Source organism: Periplaneta americana, chromosome 10 (assembly GCF_040183065.1).
Source record: "Periplaneta americana isolate PAMFEO1 chromosome 10, P.americana_PAMFEO1_priV1, whole genome shotgun sequence".
In the NCBI taxonomy this organism is placed as follows: Eukaryota; Metazoa; Arthropoda; class Insecta; order Blattodea; family Blattidae; genus Periplaneta; species Periplaneta americana.
The window spans coordinates 67,982,887-68,003,518 of NC_091126.1; the positions used below are offsets into that span (position 1 = coordinate 67,982,887).

General features: G+C 42.9%; 1 protein-coding gene and 1 non-coding gene across 3 annotated transcripts in view; one reads left to right on the forward strand and one right to left on the reverse strand.

Annotated features, from left to right (window-relative positions):
* The window catches only part of cher (filamin protein cher), a 1,020,924-nt gene that overhangs the window by 391,672 nt on the left and 608,620 nt on the right, over positions 1-20,632 (forward strand). The window lies entirely within an intron of this gene.
* Positions 13,483-13,601, reverse strand: LOC138708250 (5S ribosomal RNA). The gene has a single exon (XR_011334656.1). It is a non-coding gene; the product is annotated as a 5S ribosomal RNA (ribosomal RNA).

Sequence of the window (20,632 nt, forward strand, 5' to 3'; positions counted from 1 at the left end):
AGTATTTCTCGTTGGTCGTATGCTTTGTCTTGCAGATATTAGGATTCTGTCCACATTTGTGGCATTTAGGGATGTTGTTGCAGGTACTGTTATCATGTCCGTATTGCGCGCATTGTAAGCATGGGCGTAGTCTTACGAATTCTTTCGAAGGTTCGACTCTGTAGAACTTTCCGCATAGTAGCACGCCTCTCAACATGGCGTCTGAAGTTTCCACGTCTTCGAGGAAAGCTCTCACTAACTGGGTTTCGGTTCTGGTCTGTGCCGAAATGATCCTTGCTACGTTTTTGACTTTGTAGCCTTGGTCGAGTAACTCTTGTTTGAGAGTGTCCATAGAAATGCTGTGTTCAATAGACTTTATGACCACGCTGATATCTTTGGGAGGGGGTGGCTGAGTGGCTGACATGTGTGCTGGCATGAGAATCAATTTTGCATGTGGGCCGAAAGAGTCAGGGGGTATGGCGTGGACGAACTTTTCTGCGGTCTGTATGTTAGGAAAAAGGAGAGTGGTAGTTCTTGTGGTGTATGCCCAGAAATATCTAGGTGTAGGGATCTGTAGATGATTTTGTGTGATTAGGTCTTTGATGAAAAAGGGGTTGTTGGTGTTTAATGAGTGATTATGGATTTTTACAGTGTATTTTTGTTCAGAAGAGGCAGGATCGGTGTGGGTGGATGTTTGAGGGATAGCTGGAGTCAGGACAGGTTTCCTTTTGGCATGGGTTACGGTTTTCCAATCGTTTTCGCTGGGGTTTGGCGGGGTTTCTGGTACTGGAGAAGGGGGCAGGTTGGGAGTGCGGGTTCTGTCCAACGCCGTAAGCCAAGGTGCCGTAAGGGTTGAATTTGGTAGAGCTTCAAATATAGCTTTAGGGCCAAAATATAGAGGGCTGAATTTAGCTGAGAATTTGGAGAGCTGTTCTCTAGAGCTGAAAATTACCACCCGGTCTGTTTGCGAAAGAAGGTGAGAAGTGAAAGTTAGGTCATTTTGTTGCTTCAATTCTCTAAATGCTGATTTCGTTCCCCGCCTGATGAAGAGCCCTCTGTCTGATTCAGTTGGAGAAAAACTATTGAGCAGTGTAGATATGACGTTCTCTGAATCAGTTTCACTGTTAGAGTCTGTCGTCTGGTCAGCACTAGACATACCTGTTTTCACTGGCTTGGTGTCGCTGAGTTGGGTTGGTCTCTTCCGCTTCTGCTTCTTTTTCGGCTGTGGTGTGGCAAATGTAGGCTTCACGTTGGCTGATATGTCGGTTGAGGTGGAGGCTTGGTCTAGATGGGGTGATGGTGGAGGTTGGCCACTTTCTTCGTTCTCCTCCATGTCGTTAGTATTTGCTTTTGCACAACTCAGAACGGAACTCACAGAAAACTATCCCGCGCGATGCTATGCACTGGTTGTTGCTGTACAGTACAATCACACTGGTGCAGCACTAGTCGATATTTCCTCGCCTACAACACTGTATATGTCGAGCGGGGCTCACTGCGTTTATCGTTATGGGTTCATCCAGTGAACAGCAACATGCAATGTTACGGTTTCTCGTTAAAAGAGAGTTACCGTACAATATTTTAAAACAATAATGAGGATGAGCACAGAAGTTCACACACACTGAGCAGGTCTCTCTTCCGCGGCAAGTCTAAAATGTTCCCTGGTAATCAGCTACACTCAATGTTACTCAATGTTACGGTTTCTCACTTTAAAGTTAGTGTACAATAATTTAATAATAATGATGAGCACAGAGGTTAACACACTTAGGAGGTTTCACTCCTGCGACAAGTCGGCAAAGTTTCCTAGATAACACTCAGTACGTGGCGATCCACTAGGCAGCGACTTGGTCGCCAGTGTCTTCTTGATCACCAACTGATTCGCTTCAGTCTAGGGGGCCGAGATAGCATTATAGCCAAACACAAGTTATTAAATATGAGAATAGATACAATATTACTGATATTCCGGAGGGAGAAAAATATTTAAGTCGCAGGGACAATGCCGTACTGCCTTCCCAGTGCGAGCCAATAGAAACAGCGCAAACGTTTGTGACTTTACGATTGGTCCGCTGTCGATTATTGACGTTGGCGTAAAAGTGAAGGTTACCGTCGGGCCCTGCATCATTTTGGGCGAGGCGTCGTTCTTGTAGTTAAACAGCTGCAAGTAGGAGTAGCATCATGTCGGGTCGTGGAAAGGGAGGCAAGGTGAAGGGAAAGTCAAAGTCTCGATCCAGCCGTGCTGGGTTGCAGTTCCCGGTAGGCCGTATCCACCGTCTTTTGCGTAAGGGCAATTACGCAGAGCGAGTTGGTGCCGGTGCGCCAGTCTACCTGGCCGCGGTGATGGAGTACCTGGCGGCCGAAGTTCTCGAGTTGGCTGGCAACGCAGCTCGTGACAACAAGAAGACTAGGATCATTCCTCGTCACTTACAGCTCGCCATTCGCAACGACGAGGAGCTGAACAAACTCCTGTCCGGCGTCACCATCGCCCAGGGTGGTGTGTTGCCCAACATCCAGGCGGTTCTCCTCCCGAAGAAAACCGAGAAGAAGGCTTAAGCCCCTTCTCCGTAAAACGGCCCTTTTAAGGGCCCCACTAACCTCACAAAAGTCAGAAATAGCCAGTATTGTTAATCCTCTCTCACGGCTTCGTAATGTAATTTCATTACGCGTGTCAACTTTCTCTCTCTCTCTATACCGGTGGGCTGATTTAATATCATCATTCTGTAATTTTGTGCTCTGAACGATGTCGTTGTCCCAGGTTCGCACTGAAGTACTTGAAACCGTTGTACATTTACTAGGCTATTGTGTGATAACACATTATACTGATGCATATAGAAAGGTTTCATTATTATTATATAATTTAACACAATACGAATTAAATTAGATGATGATGCCAAGGTACATAGTTGGCTTCGAAATTTATGTAATATATTTCTATCATATTAGAGTAATGGAGATTATCGTGAAAATAATCACAAGTCCCCTTCTTTGGTGCCCATCGTGGTTTTAGACATATACGTTTGAATATACTAGTTTACTTTACTACATACTACGAATGAAACTAATTTTGAATAAGAAATCGATAACTGGTGAACAACTTACGGCGTTATAATAGAGTTCCTAATGCGTTTGTTTGTTGGTGCACATATTGGCCGCACGCGCAGGAACCCCAATACTGAGATGATGACATGACCTTCTCGTAAATCGAAGGCTTTGACAATTTGCGTTCGAATTTCCCCTCTCTCTGTCGTTTCGTTCGAACCGAAATGACGCAAGCTATACGTGGAAGTTGTCTGACAGGACGAAGTCCTGTGTTCTGACATGCGATGTGTACCTCTTCTCCCCAGTGTTTACCACACTGGATTCCTATGACCTAAAAGTTGGCATTGCAAAAACGTGGTGATGTGATGTTCAGTATGTGTCAATCCCCTCGGTTCCTTGTTACGGTCTGGTGAGCATTGCCTACCTGCGTTGTCATATTACCCACCAATTCTTCGGACAGTGATTATTGACTTACAGAAGTTTACAGTAACAGGTAACATAATCCGAGGAGCAAGGCTTCACAGAGGAATCCGGTCTTTCCACTTGATATACCAAGCGTTGGGGTCAGACCCATTTGAAAAACGGAGAGGCATTTCTTACAACGTCTTTTGCTGATACTGAAGTGCCCCTACGAAATAAGTTCTGTTTTCCGCACTGGCCTGTTGAGCTAGTGGTCACACAGTAAAGGTGAATTAAATTAATCTCGACAACTACTGCCCTTTTTAGACGGATTTTATGGCCCTGAAAAGGGCCGTTTTGCCGACGGATTCGGCAGCAGACGTGTGTAGGCAGTCTAACCGCCGAACCCGTAGAGAGTCCTCCCCTGCCTCTTCAAGGCGTATACCACGTCCATGGCCGTGACTGTCTTCCGCTTCGCGTGCTCGGTGTATGTTACAGCGTCACGGATTACGTTCTCCAGAAAGACCTTGAGAACACCTCTCGTCTCCTCGTAGATGAGGCCGGAGATACGCTTTACGCCTCCACGTCGGGCGAGACGACGAATGGCCGGCTTCGTGATGCCCTGAATATTATCTCGGAGAACCTTCCTGTGGCGCTTCGCTCCACCTTTGCCAAGACCCTTGCCTCCCTTGCCGCGTCCAGTCATGTTGCTCGTGTGACGAAGGTTAAAAGTGATCTCGACGGCGGGTCATTTTTTGGTTTATATACTAAAACCCGCGGACCAATCACATTACGGAAGGGGCGTGGCTTCTCAACGGGCGAAGACATAAATACCCCTCTTGGGGGCAGCGGGCGCGACTGTATTGCGTCAACTTGGGTTGCGAGGACGAAGGAGTAAGCGATGGCACGTACGAAGCAAACTGCGCGTAAGTCCACGGGAGGCAAGGCTCCACGAAAGCAGCTGGCAACGAAGGCCGCTAGGAAGAGCGCACCGGCTACTGGAGGCGTGAAGAAACCCCATCGATACCGACCTGGTACAGTTGCTCTTCGCGAGATCCGTCGTTACCAGAAGAGCACCGAGCTCCTCATCCGCAAGCTGCCTTTCCAGCGCTTGGTGCGTGAAATCGCTCAGGATTTCAAAACCGACCTCCGTTTCCAGAGCTCAGCCGTAATGGCCTTGCAGGAGGCAAGCGAGGCATACCTCGTCGGTCTCTTCGAGGATACCAACCTTTGCGCCATCCACGCCAAGCGCGTGACCATTATGCCCAAGGATATTCAGCTGGCTAGGCGCATCCGCGGCGAGAGGGCTTGAATTAACAAAGGTACTCCTGCCCGCAAAAAGGCCCTTTTCAGGGCCACTAGTTATTTCTCGGAAGAGCCGGTTGTACCGTACTCCAGGTCTCGTTCCTACTACCCTCAGTTCAAGGTCACCTCAATAATATAAATGGTTTCTCCCTTTCCATTCCTCACCGTATCAGCATTTTCCCACAGCCTGTTTGACAAATATCGCAATGTATCCTATAGGTTAATAAACAATTTTTTAATAGAACGATGGATAACAAAGTTTCTTAGGAAAATTAAAAAAAAATTTCACAGTTCTATAATATTGCACATTATATATATTTACCAAATTAAGGGTTAACGCCGCCGGGACGAGTGATCCTCCGTCCGACCGATCACAAGCGCCAAGGCTCAAAGTGGTCCAGAAAGCAAATCTAGCTGGACTAAAAATGTGACATATTTCCATGAAACTTCGCACTATAGTCACTACTGTATAAGAGGAGAAACTACCCCTTTATAGACGATGCGTTTTGACAAAAATTAGTGACTTGTCTCATATATAATATATTGTTTTAATGAAACTTTACACAGTACTTACATGTAGCTCGTTTATACTATATTGGATACAAAATGTGATTATGATTGTATAAGAGTAGCTACTTGTCTCCTATCTAACATTTTTTACTTTCACGAAACTATAACTGTGACTCATTATTTTCGATAGTACAGACGTGGTCTGCTTAGGAAAGGACAAGCGGAAGACTGTGACCTTTGTGACCTCGGGTGGGTATTACGATAACATTTATAACCGTCACCCTGATAAGCATCCGAGCAGCTTATTTCACAAAAGGAGTTTGAATACAAACAATTCCTTCAATCTACTACGATTATTACAATAACTGATTTCATTAATCTCCTCTCTTCTTTAGCAAAATATAAATTACCTTCAATTGGTCGATTCAGCAAACTTGTTCATAAAACTTATCGCTATTGCGTCACGTTTCGCAATTTTTCTAAAGTAAAAACAAAAACACGAACAAACGCCTACTCCTTTAACCTCATCGCTCTCTTATCTCTAGAATCCCGGGGGGTAGAGAACCTGAATTCTCTGTGGTGTGAAACAAAGCAACCCGCAGGAGCAATGACACGTTCAATTGTCCTAATAATAGAAAAAAAATTACACGTCATTTAGTGTATTCAGAACATTTTTACAGGACCGTGTAGGATATTCACTCTCCTGTCGAATAGTTTCGGCGGCTGGTAGGCGATACGCATTAATTAAAATAATACTTGCGTACCTTGTTCAGGACAGTGACTGTGCTACTTTCTTTCTTTCTTTCTTTCTTTCTTTCTTTCTTTCTTTCTTTCTTTCTTTCCTTTATTTGTAGCTTATTGATGACACCAGATGCCATAACGGAAATGCCGTGATGGTATGTTTGTTTAATATTCAAAATCAAGTGACAGACGCTATTTGACTTTGCGGTGGAGGGGATAGGGACCTGATCTCGGATGTTCCGAGAGATGCCGGCGCACAGTTGTCCAGAACGCAAAACTATGTAAGAAAATCAACTTCATCATAACCGAAGTTTAAGTAATATCTAGGCTTAAACAAAAGCTAGGCATTGTGCACAACAACATACAAAACATCAATATCAGTAAGAGGTGGGACAAAACATGAGTTTTTTTTTTTTTTTTTTTTTTTTTTTTTTTTTTTTTTTTTTTTTTTTTAAGTCACGCTCTTCAGTTGATTTTTGTTCGTGGGGTCAGTGGCTGTTTTATATTGTTAAACCTTCCCTTATGGAGGTCATAGGACAAGATGTGTACTTTCATTTAATACGCGAAAAGCAATCTATAATACGTTAGCATTCATTTAATTGGCACGTTTACTGAGATTTGTGCAACTAGTTTTTTTTTTTTTTTTTTTTTTACGACATATTTAACAGGCTGTGCATTACAAGTAAACCTGAGTTAACTTTCAATTCTTCTACCCACACATTAATCAAATATTAAACTCTATACGGCTTAAAATTTAGCTGCTACATCCTGCAAACTTAGATGTTATATTCATCTCTTGGTGGCGCTTTACGAATTCGACAGCAGCCACTTTTCAGAGTCTGGATGAAGGAGCTTAATTTCTCCAAGAAAAATTCAACACTTCTTGAACATATAATGAACAACTAAATTATGGAGTATATCCATGAATCTAGCATTTTGTTACCAACTGCGAAAAATATGGCAGGCTAGTCATCTTTTAGGAGCATAATTTCTATTAAAACATTAAAAATTATCAGAAACACTAATTTTTCCCTAATTCCCTAATTACACGAGCATAATTCGTTTTTGCATAGATGCGTATAAAATTTCATGGAAATATGTTACATAGGGGAGAAATTATTAACTCTGTATAAATGTAGCCTCTAAACACAAGAAGTAGATTCCCATATAAAAACCATTATCTGAATTTATGCTACCTGTAACTATACTGTGTGAAATATAATGTAAATATTTCAGTTAAGATAGAAATTATTAATTTAGTCTATAAAGCACTTCCGATACAACTCTTCACACAATAATAATAATAATAATAATAATAATAATAATAATAATAATAATAATTATAGTAATAGTAATAATAATAATAATAAGAAGAAGAAGAAGAAGAAGAAGAAGAATACACACTCGCCCGAATACAGAAATGTGAAGGGTCAGCAGGACAGAGTATTTGAGAATCATATCATATCATATCATAATATATATTCCTTACATTCATGTTAACAACCCTTAAATGTGCAAAACTTCATATCTCACACTAGTTTATTAAAAAAGGTCGGACTGTAAAGAAAACAACTATCGCAATTTTCATATTTTAAGATTCCCTGCAGTTTATACAATTTCATTTATACCACTTAGGATGTATTCATTAAGGATATGCTAATTTTTAATGAAACACACACACACACACACACACACATCTATTATACTAAACATAAACCCACAAGAGAAAACAATACTTGTATTAACTGTAAACATTTTTCTTCCTTTCTTTATTTTTAGCAGAATCCTCCATTTCACCCTTTATCTCACTAGATGCGCTTCCCGCAGACATTCTTCATTATATGTTTCACACACCACTTCGTAACACTTGCAGCGGTTGACTTTTGTTTTCTTGTCTTTTTCTCTAGGGTATATTGTACATAGTGCTCGGTATCGGTGCTCGTTCACGTGATATTTTACCTTTGTTTTTCTTGCTAACTCCTGCCAATTTTTCTGATATTTCCCGTAGTTGATTGGTCAAGTACTGCGGATTGATTCCCGGTTATAACAAACACACCTACACTACATTCCAATGATTTCTGACTCGTTACTGCACATTTTAGAAACACTGTACGGAAGCACACGCAGTCTCTCGTAAATCAACAGGTTACAACAGAGACTTACACTTGCAAACGCGTGGGGATTTCAGAAAATTTCTTACTATTTCAGTACCTTTAACTGTACAACAGATTTTGTTTTCTCGAAAAAGAAAGGTCAACGTTACTATTGACAAAAGACAGAAACGTACGATTACAATACCTTTATTTTAAACAATCTTAGAGGTGGTCTGGGAATTCCTAAACTCACCACGCGACTACTTAACCCTAGACAGGTAATCATCACTGTACTCATGTTAAAGGTAAGCATTCGTAATTTTTACTACTCACATTTTAATTAACTGAAATCAACTCAATATCACACATTTAACAACTTTTACACTTTTCGTAGCCATTAGTGTTCATTTAATTTTAAGTTTGTCATAAAGTCTTTACGTTCATGTTATTGTCCTATTTACAATTAGTGCAAACAACAGCGCGATGTTCTCTGCAGAACCCCTTTTTGCAAAGTCCACAAAATGTTGTCATCATTCTCCTCTTCTTTGCAGGACATTTATAGCAAACAGTACGTTCACCATCTGGCTGCATTACCTGGCATTGTTGTTGCACAGCAATGTTCAGATGTTCTTCAATTGTTGCCCGCAGAGATCGGTGTAAAGTAGGACGTGCAAAGCGGTGCTGCATCCACGGTTTTGTCAGCTCTTCACACAATTGGAAAATGAATTGTTTTCTTGATATTGTTTTCTGAGTTCTTCTAACTATAAATTATCCATGAATTTATACTTGCAATATTTAGCATGTTGTAAAATATTGCTAGTGGCCAGCGCCTCGTCTTTCTATTGCAGGAAAGATTGTGGCACATTTGACATAGTGTATCTACACCACCTTTAGTCCCATTGTAAATAATAATAATAATAATAATAATAATAATAATAATAATAATAAAGGCTTTACATATAACGTGTTGCTTACTGTTGTCATTGCAGTCCACGTCGGTGGGGGTGGGGGGGTTTCTTTCTCCTCCTCCTTCCTCTAAAAAGAGCAGTTACCAGGGTCTAAGGAAGTGAATGCCCTTTTCTTTCTGGGCTCATCCCTACATTTGTCTTAGCTCCTTAGGGAAAACCACGGAAAACCCTCAGGCTTGCGAATAGACTGAATGAATGAGAGGAGAAACTTTAAAGGTACGTGAAAACACGTCCATGCAAGGGAGTTGGGACTGTGAAAAATTGAATATGTGAAATCCAAGACTGTATTTGCCAGGCGAGCAAAGATGAAGAAGAAGAAAGGCTTACGTATGACGTGTGGCTTACTGTTGTCATTGCAGTCCGCGTCGGCCAGCGGTGGGAGGGGGGGGGGGTCAATATACCTGCACATATCAGTTCAAATTATAAAAACCTCTTAATGCTACTGCGGTACTATTCCATTGCCGAACACAATATGAAGAAATTAGCAGATCCCTGAACTGAACTCTTATTACTCTGAAATTACCGCGCAGTACAATTATAGCTATGACGCATTGCAAGCGTTAGTCACCATATCGATTTGCTAAGCAAATTTAATCCCTTTAGAGCATGTCCCCCCCCCCTCCTCCTCCATATCAGCCAACAACATACTGGATGAAGAAGACTCCTGCAAAAGGGACGAATTAAGATTTAATTTTATTTTAATGATAGACTAACATTGCAAAGTTCCAAAATAATTTTTTGCATTCCTTCATTACACTAGTCGTACAAAATTGCGGTCGTATCTCGTACTATCTATACTAATAATAAATCTGTAGCCGAAATTTTTCTGGTAAGTTTCGATTTTCCAAAAGTAATTGGTCCTAACATATATAATTAACCACCCTGAAACCGAAAATCGCATTTTTGAAATTTTTGTTTGTATGTCTGTCTGTATGTTTGTTACCTTTTCACGCGATAATGGCTGAACCGATTTATATGAAAACTGGAATATAAATTAAGTTTGTTGTAACTTAGATTTTAGGCTATATGGCATTCGAAATACATTATTTAAAAGGGGAGTTATAAGGGGGCCTGAATTAAATAAATCGAAATATCTCGCTTATTATTGATATTTGAGAAAAAATGTTACATAACAGATGTTCCTTTAAAAATGATTTCCGTTAAGTTTTATTTTTTTACAACATTTTGATAGGACTGATATTTAATGAGATAAATGAGTTTTAAAATTAAAATAACGCTATCTAAGACGGTGCAATGAATTAAGAACAAATGACTTCGTCTATAAGGGGCCTTGGACAACAACAATCGAAACAGGGGCCTTGGACATCAACAAACAATCGAAAGCTATTAAACATAGCCTACAGGGAATGTTTCTGTGTTTGTATGAAGTAATATCACAAGCTCGTAAATTAACTGATTTGTATAATTAGTTATTATTTCACCATTGGAAACTGTAGTTTCTCTAGATGGACATAATGCTATAATGTTATTACAGTAACGTCTGAGTAAATCGAGGACAGGTAAGATTAAAATAGCTTCTTATGCACAGAAAATTTGATAGGCTATTTTGTACATTCGTTTTCTGTATTTCTTAAAATAATATTTATGTACACGCATTTTAATCTCAGAGAATTAACGAACAACGAGAGTGTATTGATTTAGTATGCAGTAATAGTACTTTAGCTTGGCAATCCATTATTTTAATAATTCATATTTTAACTATGCTCAATTGAATCGTGTTAAAATACATAAAATATATATGCAATAAATGCAGTGCTAAAAAAAAATTGGGTAATATGCGAAGCAGATTATCTTGCGCTGTTGTAAAAGTTGTTCCCTGGATCAGACGTCCTATTTTAATTATGTAATTACTTTATATTTATTTCTAACAGGTGGAGCGGAGCGAACGGGTACGGCTAGCTAACAATAAGTGAGAACTTACAATACAACAACAACAACAACAACAGCTGATAATCTGAAAGGGAACATAGTAATTTGGGGTGAATTAAAATGCAGCTTCCATTCGTTTAAAATTTCTTTAAATTTTAACTAAATATTAATGTAGATATTACCTCTAAAGGTAAATGGGGGCATGTTTCACAACGCTAACAAATTACAAATTAACAATATACAATTAACAACGGAAATATTACATATGCTTGTTAACTGTGTTTCACAATGCAATCTTATTCACTTGTATGTTTTAACGAACTTTACAAAATCGGCGAAACAAACTTACAAATACGCATAATTGGTTGAACAAAATCGCCAACGACAGTTTACAAAAATCACTAAGGATCAGAGGTAAAGTAGCTGTAATTTTAGAACTATCGATGGACATGTTTATATTTTTTTATATATATTTTATTTAGATTTTGCTACATCGGCGACAACGGAGTTTCGCGGCATGCAATTGGTCGAGCATACCAATGCATTAATTAGCCTACGACTTAACTGACGAAAGTTAGCGCGAAATTCATTCAAATAATTGATAAATAATGGATTTGACCCACGTAGTTATATGCAGTTGATAGAGCAGCTAACATGTCCATCCATTAAAATCAACTTCGCTCTCTGCTGGTCCATCAGTATATTTTATTGTTTCATCCATAACCTCGCCAACATTAGGGAACCCAGCAGGAGGAGCATAAAAATCCTTTGCCCGAGTAAGCACATTCGGTGATCAATAACCCGCCTCGAGTTTTTTCAATCTTGTAACAACATCAACTACCATGTGTGAACTTTTGCACACTGTAATCTTATAAATTCCGTTCTTATCTGCTAACGCAGGGAACTGAGAGCTACTATGCAACCAATGCAGTTCTCGCTTTGAGGTTAGGGCACCACTTTTCCCTTTCAGATGTTGCATGTGATGTCCCATATCTTGTAGGAGAGATTACAGCGAAATGGGATTCGGAACGACTTCAGAATACTGCGTAAGTAATGCCGACATTGCATTATTAAGTGATTGGTTTTCGGTGCAAAGTTTTTCTTCTTTAAGTGCGAGTATTTATTAAATACGTTCCTCGTATATAAGAACTAACGCGGTATTCTGAAGTATAGCGCGGGATTCATTCGAAACCTTTCATTAATATTCGTACAATGATACGAACGTGGCCGGAAAATTCTACGTTAGGCCTAAATGCAAAATCTTCGTCTGAGTCGCTAGAACTACTCAATAACATCACAACTGCTTCAGTGTAATTCTTAATGGTACCCTGTTACTATAAAATTGATTTTATACATATGTGTTTATTTTTTTCATTCACAATTAGAAGCTATTTCAACAGGGCTACTGTAGAAAATGTGCTAACTTCACTAGTAAAGTTTAGTTTACACGTTTGTAAAATTACTCCTTCGTTGTGAAACAAACATATCACTTGTAAAGAGCGCAAAATTTCATTCGTAAAGATTTGATTTCCTTTGTACAGTCCACCTTTACAAACAAAGATTGTGAAACAGAAGTTTACAAACAGAGTTCACAATTTCCAAAGATTGTAAACTTTGTGAAACACCCCACTGGTGAATCAGCACGCCGAGCTCGATCGAAATACAACCAGTTACTATTATTTCCCTATCGTTTTTTGACATTTGATTCCGCGTCCTACCCCTTTCATTCGTTACTAACCAACAACGCCAATAGCAGAAGGTAACGCAAAAACAGTCACCGGTTCCCCGATGCATGGCTTTCTCTCTCAATGTCAACTGAGAGTTAAAAATATTCATTATAATATGCACTTTCCACTCACTCCTCAGAATGTCTTCTTTATTTTTATTTATTTATTTATTTATTTATTTTTAAAGATATGTGAGCTACGTACTGTATGTCTGATGTTTTGCCATCGTACATTCAAATATTTATATTCACTGTACAGTACAGCGAACTGTTTATACTTACTGTACATGCTATAACTACTTCTCCCAACTCCGCTATTGCTATATTTCCTAAACTAAACGCTGATATTGAAATAACGCCTGGTCTGATAATGCAGTCTGTTTAAATTTCTACCGACCAAGTTCTGCCCTTCATCATGGGAAAACAACGAGCTTCTTTAAAGGATACAACTACTAGGACAGAGATATTTTCATTATGGAATTTGTACTACCCACTGAAATGTAGTAACTAATGGGATTTTAATTAGCCATATATGTACAGTATATTACATTCTTTACCTAAAATGTCTCTAACTTCTAGGGAGAGCGCGAGGTACGTTCACAATCCCCTGAATACATATTCCCTTCTTCGAGAAAACGCAGAGAAGTGAACCGTCTCATATGAATATGCTACCAGTCATAAGTTTCAATACGGAGCTGCAAGTACTTAAGAATTATCAATTACTCTACAATTATGCAGCGGCGTCATCATCCAAGCTATAGCTGGAATAGGGAAGGGAACATAATATCCCATAAGTCTTATTAGAACACGCTGGAAATAGTGACGTAAAAAAAAAAATCGCCAACGGCACGTGGTGTTCCCAAGCGGTCACCCATCCAAGTACTGACCACGCCCAATGTTGCTTGACTTCGGTGATCGGACGAGAACCGGTATTTTCAACATGGTATGGCCGTTGCCGATGAAACTGCGTAATCTGTAGGCACTTGAGGACGATGGGATTGGGGTGCACTCGATAAAACCTGCACTCGCTCACACACACACGTAAACTGCCTGCTTAGACTCTGTACCTAAATTACCAAGCTCGTTGGATGTCATTGGGATAGATGATAAATCTATCTATCAACGGCAGTTTGGTTACGTTTCAACGTCACACACTGCTGGATTGACACGGGATTAATAAAACAGCTAGTCGGCATTCTAAGTTAAGCCACAGGTGGATTGTTGTTCAACAGCGGAGCCTCCTTTCAACCACATGGTTGTGGAACTGTAGTCGGATTTTCGACATCATTTTCATGCCATACTACGGAACTTCACACAAACTTCAATTCACTTCTTGCACCGGCGGCTACTACGAATGGACTGAAGCTCGCTACTGACTAGGGGGGGGGGGGACATTTGTCTCTTGATGGATTACGTGACAGATATATAAAGTATCAGTCGTATGTTATGAACCCGAGTTTCAATAAAGATAGATTACCCGTATGTCCACAGATTCTCAGTAGTGGCCTGCGGAAGGATTATGACCGCGGTCGACAAGTTACCTTCTAAGTTGTTTTCCCTCAACAATTAATGCTGCCAAGTGAGTAGGAATGACACCGCGCTCTCATATAAGTCGTACGAAACTATTAAGGAAACGAATTTGCCTCGTGGATCCAAGTCTCCCATGGACTGCCTATAATGTATTATCTATCCTAGAAGTGTTATCGGGGTGATTATTTAAATTTTCACTCGGTGGGAAACGCTGTTGTTCTTCATTCATCTACTCTGTTATGAATAACTTGTGGCCCTTAAAAGGGCCGGTTGCTGATTCCCTAGCAAGCACTCCCGCTTACTTGGAACTAGTGTATTTTGTGACGGCCTTGGTCCCTTCACTGACGGCGTGCTTGGCCAGCTCACCGGGTAGCAGGAGACGGACGGCTGTCTGGATCTCCCGACTGGTGATGGTCGACCGCTTGTTGTAATGCGCGAGCCGCGAAGCTTCCGCGGCGATGCGCTCGAAGATGTCGTTAACGAAGCTGTTCATGATGCTCATAGCCTTTGAACTGATTCCCGTGTCTGGGTGAACTTGTTTCAGAACCTTGTAGATGTAAATGGCGTAGCTCTCCTTCCTCTTGCGCTTCTTCTTCTTATCGCCCTTCGAAATATTCTTCTGGGCCTTGCCGGCCTTCTTGGCAGCCTTTCCGGAAGCTTTGGGGGGCATGGTGCTCGTCTGATGATGAGCCCAAGCTCAAGCTCAAAGTTGTTTGCCCAAAGGGCAACCTGTTTTAGGGTCTTACATATGCCCTCTTCAGGTTACGATGTTTTGTCTGTAGCGACAGTTGAGGCGTGGTCCCGGCTAGGCTTCGCTCGTTGGACTCTCTACGGGTCAGCGTCTTCTCCGCTCACACCAGGCTGCTGCGTTGGCCTTGGATGCTGTTATCTTGCAGATTTATGTGGCTGGATGAAGCTGTTGTCTGTGTTGGTTGTGGTTTACTTTTGTCGCGCGGCCCTATGAAGGGCCGCTGTTGGTTGCTTGTCTGTGGTTGGTCGTGTCACGTTTCAGTGGTGCTAGTGATAGTTGTAGTTTGTTACCCACAAAGTGGTGAGCAACTTGTCTGCGTAAGAGCCGTCTTGCTGTCTGGTTAGCTGTTGCTAAAGTCGTTCGTCTTGTCTTGGGTTGGGCGTCTGTCGTGAGGAGTGAAATTGTGAACATCACAATTTCATCTCGCAGTCTGTTGATCTGTTGGTCGATGTGGAGGGAGAAAAATATTTAAGTCGCAGGGACAATGCCGTACTGCCTTCCCAGTGCGAGCCAATAGAAACAGCGCAAACGTTTGTGACTTTACGATTGGTCCGCTGTCGATTATTGACGTTGGCGTAAAAGTGAAGGTTACCGTCGGGCCCTGCATCATTTTGGGCGAGGCGTCGTTCTTGTAGTTAAACAGCTGCAAGTAGGAGTAGCATCATGTCGGGTCGTGGAAAGGGAGGCAAGGTGAAGGGAAAGTCAAAGTCTCGATCCAGCCGTGCTGGGTTGCAGTTCCCGGTAGGCCGTATCCACCGTCTTTTGCGTAAGGGCAATTACGCAGAGCGAGTTGGTGCCGGTGCGCCAGTCTACCTGGCCGCGGTGATGGAGTACCTGGCGGCCGAAGTTCTCGAGTTGGCTGGCAACGCAGCTCGTGACAACAAGAAGACTAGGATCATTCCTCGTCACTTACAGCTCGCCATTCGCAACGACGAGGAGCTGAACAAACTCCTGTCCGGCGTCACCATCGCCCAGGGTGGTGTGTTGCCCAACATCCAGGCGGTTCTCCTCCCGAAGAAAACCGAGAAGAAGGCTTAAGCCCCTTCTCCGTAAAACGGCCCTTTTAAGGGCCCCACTAACCTCACAAAAGTCAGAAATAGCCAGTATTGTTAATCCTCTCTCACGGCTTCGTAATGTAATTTCATTACGCGTGTCAACTTTCTCTCTCTCTCTATACCGGTGGGCTGATTTAATATCATCATTCTGTAATTTTGTGCTCTGAACGATGTCGTTGTCCCAGGTTCGCACTGAAGTACTTGAAACCGTTGTACATTTACTAGGCTATTGTGTGATAACACATTATACTGATGCATATAGAAAGGTTTCATTATTATTATATAATTTAACACAATACGAATTAAATTAGATGATGATGCCAAGGTACATAGTTGGCTTCGAAATTTATGTAATATATTTCTATCATATTAGAGTAATGGAGATTATCGTGAAAATAATCACAAGTCCCCTTCTTTGGTGCCCATCGTGGTTTTAGACATATACGTTTGAATATACTAGTTTACTTTACTACATACTACGAATGAAACTAATTTTGAATAAGAAATCGATAACTGGTGAACAACTTACGGCGTTATAATAGAGTTCCTAATGCGTTTGTTTGTTGGTGCACATATTGGCCGCACGCGCAGGAACCCCAATACTGAGATGATGACATGACCTTCTCGTAGGAATCGAAGGCTTTGACAATTTGCGTTCGAATTTCCCCTCTCTCTGTCGTTTCGTTCGAACCGAAATGACGCAAGCTATACGTGGAAGTTGTCTGACAGGACGAAGTCCTGTGTTCTGACATGCGATGTGTACCTCTTCTCCCCAGTGTTTACCACACTGGATTCCTATGACCTAAAAGTTGGCATTGCAAAAACGTGGTGATGTGATGTTCAGTATGTGTCAATCCCCTCGGTTCCTTGTTACGGTCTGGTGAGCATTGCCTACCTGCGTTGTCATATTACCCACCAATTCTTCGGACAGTGATTATTGACTTACAGAAGTTTACAGTAACAGGTAACATAATCCGAGGAGCAAGGCTTCACAGAGGAATCCGGTCTTTCCACTTGATATACCAAGCGTTGGGGTCAGACCCATTTGAAAAACGGAGAGGCATTTCTTACAACGTCTTTTGCTGATACTGAAGTGCCCCTACGAAATAAGTTCTGTTTTCCGCACTGGCCTGTTGAGCTAGTGGTCACACAGTAAAGGTGAATTAAATTAATCTCGACAACTACTGCCCTTTTTAGACGGATTTTATGGCCCTGAAAAGGGCCGTTTTGCCGACGGATTCGGCAGCAGACGTGTGTAGGCAGTCTAACCGCCGAACCCGTAGAGAGTCCTCCCCTGCCTCTTCAAGGCGTATACCACGTCCATGGCCGTGACTGTCTTCCGCTTCGCGTGCTCGGTGTATGTTACAGCGTCACGGATTACGTTCTCCAGAAAGACCTTGAGAACACCTCTCGTCTCCTCGTAGATGAGGCCGGAGATACGCTTTACGCCTCCACGTCGGGCGAGACGACGAATGGCCGGCTTCGTGATGCCCTGAATATTATCTCGGAGAACCTTCCTGTGGCGCTTCGCTCCACCTTTGCCAAGACCCTTGCCTCCCTTGCCGCGTCCAGTCATGTTGCTCGTGTGACGAAGGTTAAAAGTGATCTCGACGGCTCAAGCTCAAGCTCAAAGTTGTTTGCCCAAAGGGCAACCTGTTTTAGGGTCTTACATATGCCCTCTTCAGGTTACGATGTTTTGTCTGTAGCGACAGTTGAGGCGTGGTCCCGGCTAGGCTTCGCTCGTTGGACTCTCTACGGGTCAGCGTCTTCTCCGCTCACACCAGGCTGCTGCGTTGGCCTTGGATGCTGTTATCTTGCAGATTTATGTGGCTGGATGAAGCTGTTGTCTGTGTTGGTTGTGGTTTACTTTTGTCGCGCGGCCCTATGAAGGGCCGCTGTTGGTTGCTTGTCTGTGGTTGGTCGTGTCACGTTTCAGTGGTGCTAGTGATAGTTGTAGTTTGTTACCCACAAAGTGGTGAGCAACTTGTCTGCGTAAGAGCCGTCTTGCTGTCTGGTTAGCTGTTGCTAAAGTCGTTCGTCTTGTCTTGGGTTGGGCGTCTGTCGTGAGGAGTGAAATTGTGAACATCACAATTTCATCTCGCAGTCTGTTGATCTGTTGGTCGATGTAGCTTTCTATTTTCTGCATTGCAGAATTTAGAGCTGCTGCTACGATTTGTTCGGTGTTAGTCTGTGTCGGTTCCGTTGTTGGTTCTGTCGTGTCGGTCGTTGTCGGGTTTACCGCACTGGCGTACGATATTCCAGGTCTTGGTTCGGGAAGTTGGATTGGACTGGATTGTGAGGGTTTAGGAATTGGTGGAGGGATCTGTTGGGGTGTTTGAACCGGGATGTGGGTTGGAGTTTGTTGGGTTGGGTTATGTCGGGGGTAGTTTGGACAGCGTGCTTGGCCCGTATAGTGGGTATCGCTCTTGCAGCTGGCGCAGAACTTGACTTGGTTGTCTGGTGGGTGTTTGCAGTGGACGGGATTTTTTCCGCAAGTGAAACACGTCTTGTCGTTTCGGCAGTCGGTTTTGTCATGTCCATACTGGGCGCAGTTCTGACACGGTCTGTGGAATACTGTCTCGTGGGCTGGCTCGACTTTGTAATTACGTCCGGCTATGTTGATTCCACATAGAAGTTGGTCGGCTGTGGTCACGTCTTGTACTATAAGTCGAACCATCTGCGTCGGCTGGTTAGTCTGGGCGGAGGTTATTCTAGAGATGCGCTTGATTCCAGGGAACTTTTCCCGTAGAATCTGCAACAATTCGTCCTCCGGGATCTGGGTGCCGACATTCTTCATGACGACACTGATCTCTCGGTTTCGTGGAAGTCTTTGTCCTTGGTGAGATGGTGTATGGACGATGAAAAGTTGTGCGGACGGTCCAAAAGTTCTGGCCGGTATGGCTTTAACAAATCGTTCCGCCTCGTCAATCGTCGGGAAGGTAAGTGTCGTCGTTCCTGTAGAGTAGGCCCAGTATTGTCTCGGAGTTTCCATGTTTAAGTTGTTCTGTCTTATAAGCTTCTGGATGAACAGTGGGTTATTGTTGTCAGTCGTGTGTCTAGTGATTTTCACAGTCGTTCTGCTCTTGAGTCGTTCACTTGCGGCTGTGGTGTCTCGGTCTGGTGGTGGTGTGGGTGCAAGGGAATTCTGGGGAGCAGGTTGTGGACTGGGCGTGACCTTCTCGGCTGCCGTGGTCGAAACGGCGCTCGCGGTTGGTCGAGTCTTCTTCTTGCGCCGTGACTTGGCGTTCTGCCAGTCTTGGTCTACCTCTCCTTCGGATTCATTTGAACCTTCAGAAGAGGCAGATTCACTCGTGGTGTAAAAGTACGAGTCCTGAATGTGTTGCAGTGGAGGGGTTTCGGGTCTGGTGGGTTCAGAGGAAGGACCTTCTGAGGGCCGGTCGGGTTTCACGGATCGGGATGGTGCAGGAGGATCAGTCGGTAGCGTCCAAGGTCCTTGTAGAGTTGCGGTCGGTGGCGCAATGTAGCGGGCTTTCTTCCCGAATTGCTTTGGGTCGGGTCTCGTAGCTTTCTGTAGTTTGAGTCGTGTCGAGAATGTGAACACTCTCGTTCTTGGTCCAAGTGTCAATGTGTCGGCTCGATGAGGAGGTTGGAGCGTCGCTAGTAAGTCTGGGTCAGCGTCTTCGACCATTACTGATCGGTTCGCTCTTTCAGACGGCCAGTTTTTTAGTTCGGTCCACGGGTCTAGTGTTGTCAATTTAGTCTGTAGCGTAGTGGTCTCATGGGAGTCAGTTGTAGGTTGGTCGAGTGTAGTCCCAGTCGTGGTAGTGTGAGTCTTCTTTTTCTTCTTTCCCTTCTTCGTAGTTGTCGGAACGATGAAAAGTTGCCCGCCGTGATCGTCCGTGACGACTGCTGCGTCAGGTGGTTGTCGCGGCGGTCCGCGCCCGCCGCTGCTGGTGCTCATCTCAAGGCCAAACTGCGATGCTGTGACGCGAAGTTCTCGGAGATGCAGTGGAGCCTCTGTTGTACGTCTCTGTACCTCGTCCGTCGGCAGAATGATGTGATGATGATCTCGACGGCGGGTCATTTTTTGGTTTATATACTAAAACCCGCGGACCAATCACATTACGGAAGGGGCGTGGCTTCTCAACGGGCGAAGACATAAATACCCCTCTTGGGGGCAGCTTACGCCGCGGTCCGCGCCCTGCGCGCTCGCTATTATTCATCATCTGTGTTTGTTTGGACTCTGTTTTTCAAGCTTAAACTAGTTAAATAACCGGCAGTGAACATGTGTGTTACAAGAATTTGTGCCTAAACATCAGATAATCACTAATAAATAGCCACTCCAACCTAAATCTACGTGTGAACAGTGCAAGTGCAGTGTAATTGTGAATTGTGCAGTGCCAGTGCTAGTGTTTGTGATCTTGTGCATGCTTAGTCGTGGCATTATAGTCTTGTTCCTCCCAGCTAACCATGAAACACGATTCCCACTCATCCCTCCCCTCTTCCCCCGCACTCTCATCAGAGGATGATTCTCCTAGCTCCATCTCTCAACCCAAACCAAGCAATCAATCTAAACGCACACTCAAACGCAAGAAAAACGTCCTCTCCGAATCCAAAACTATCATCACCCCACAGAATCCAACTAAAACCTCGAAATCCATCCCGAAAAAATCTACAGTACTTGATACCAA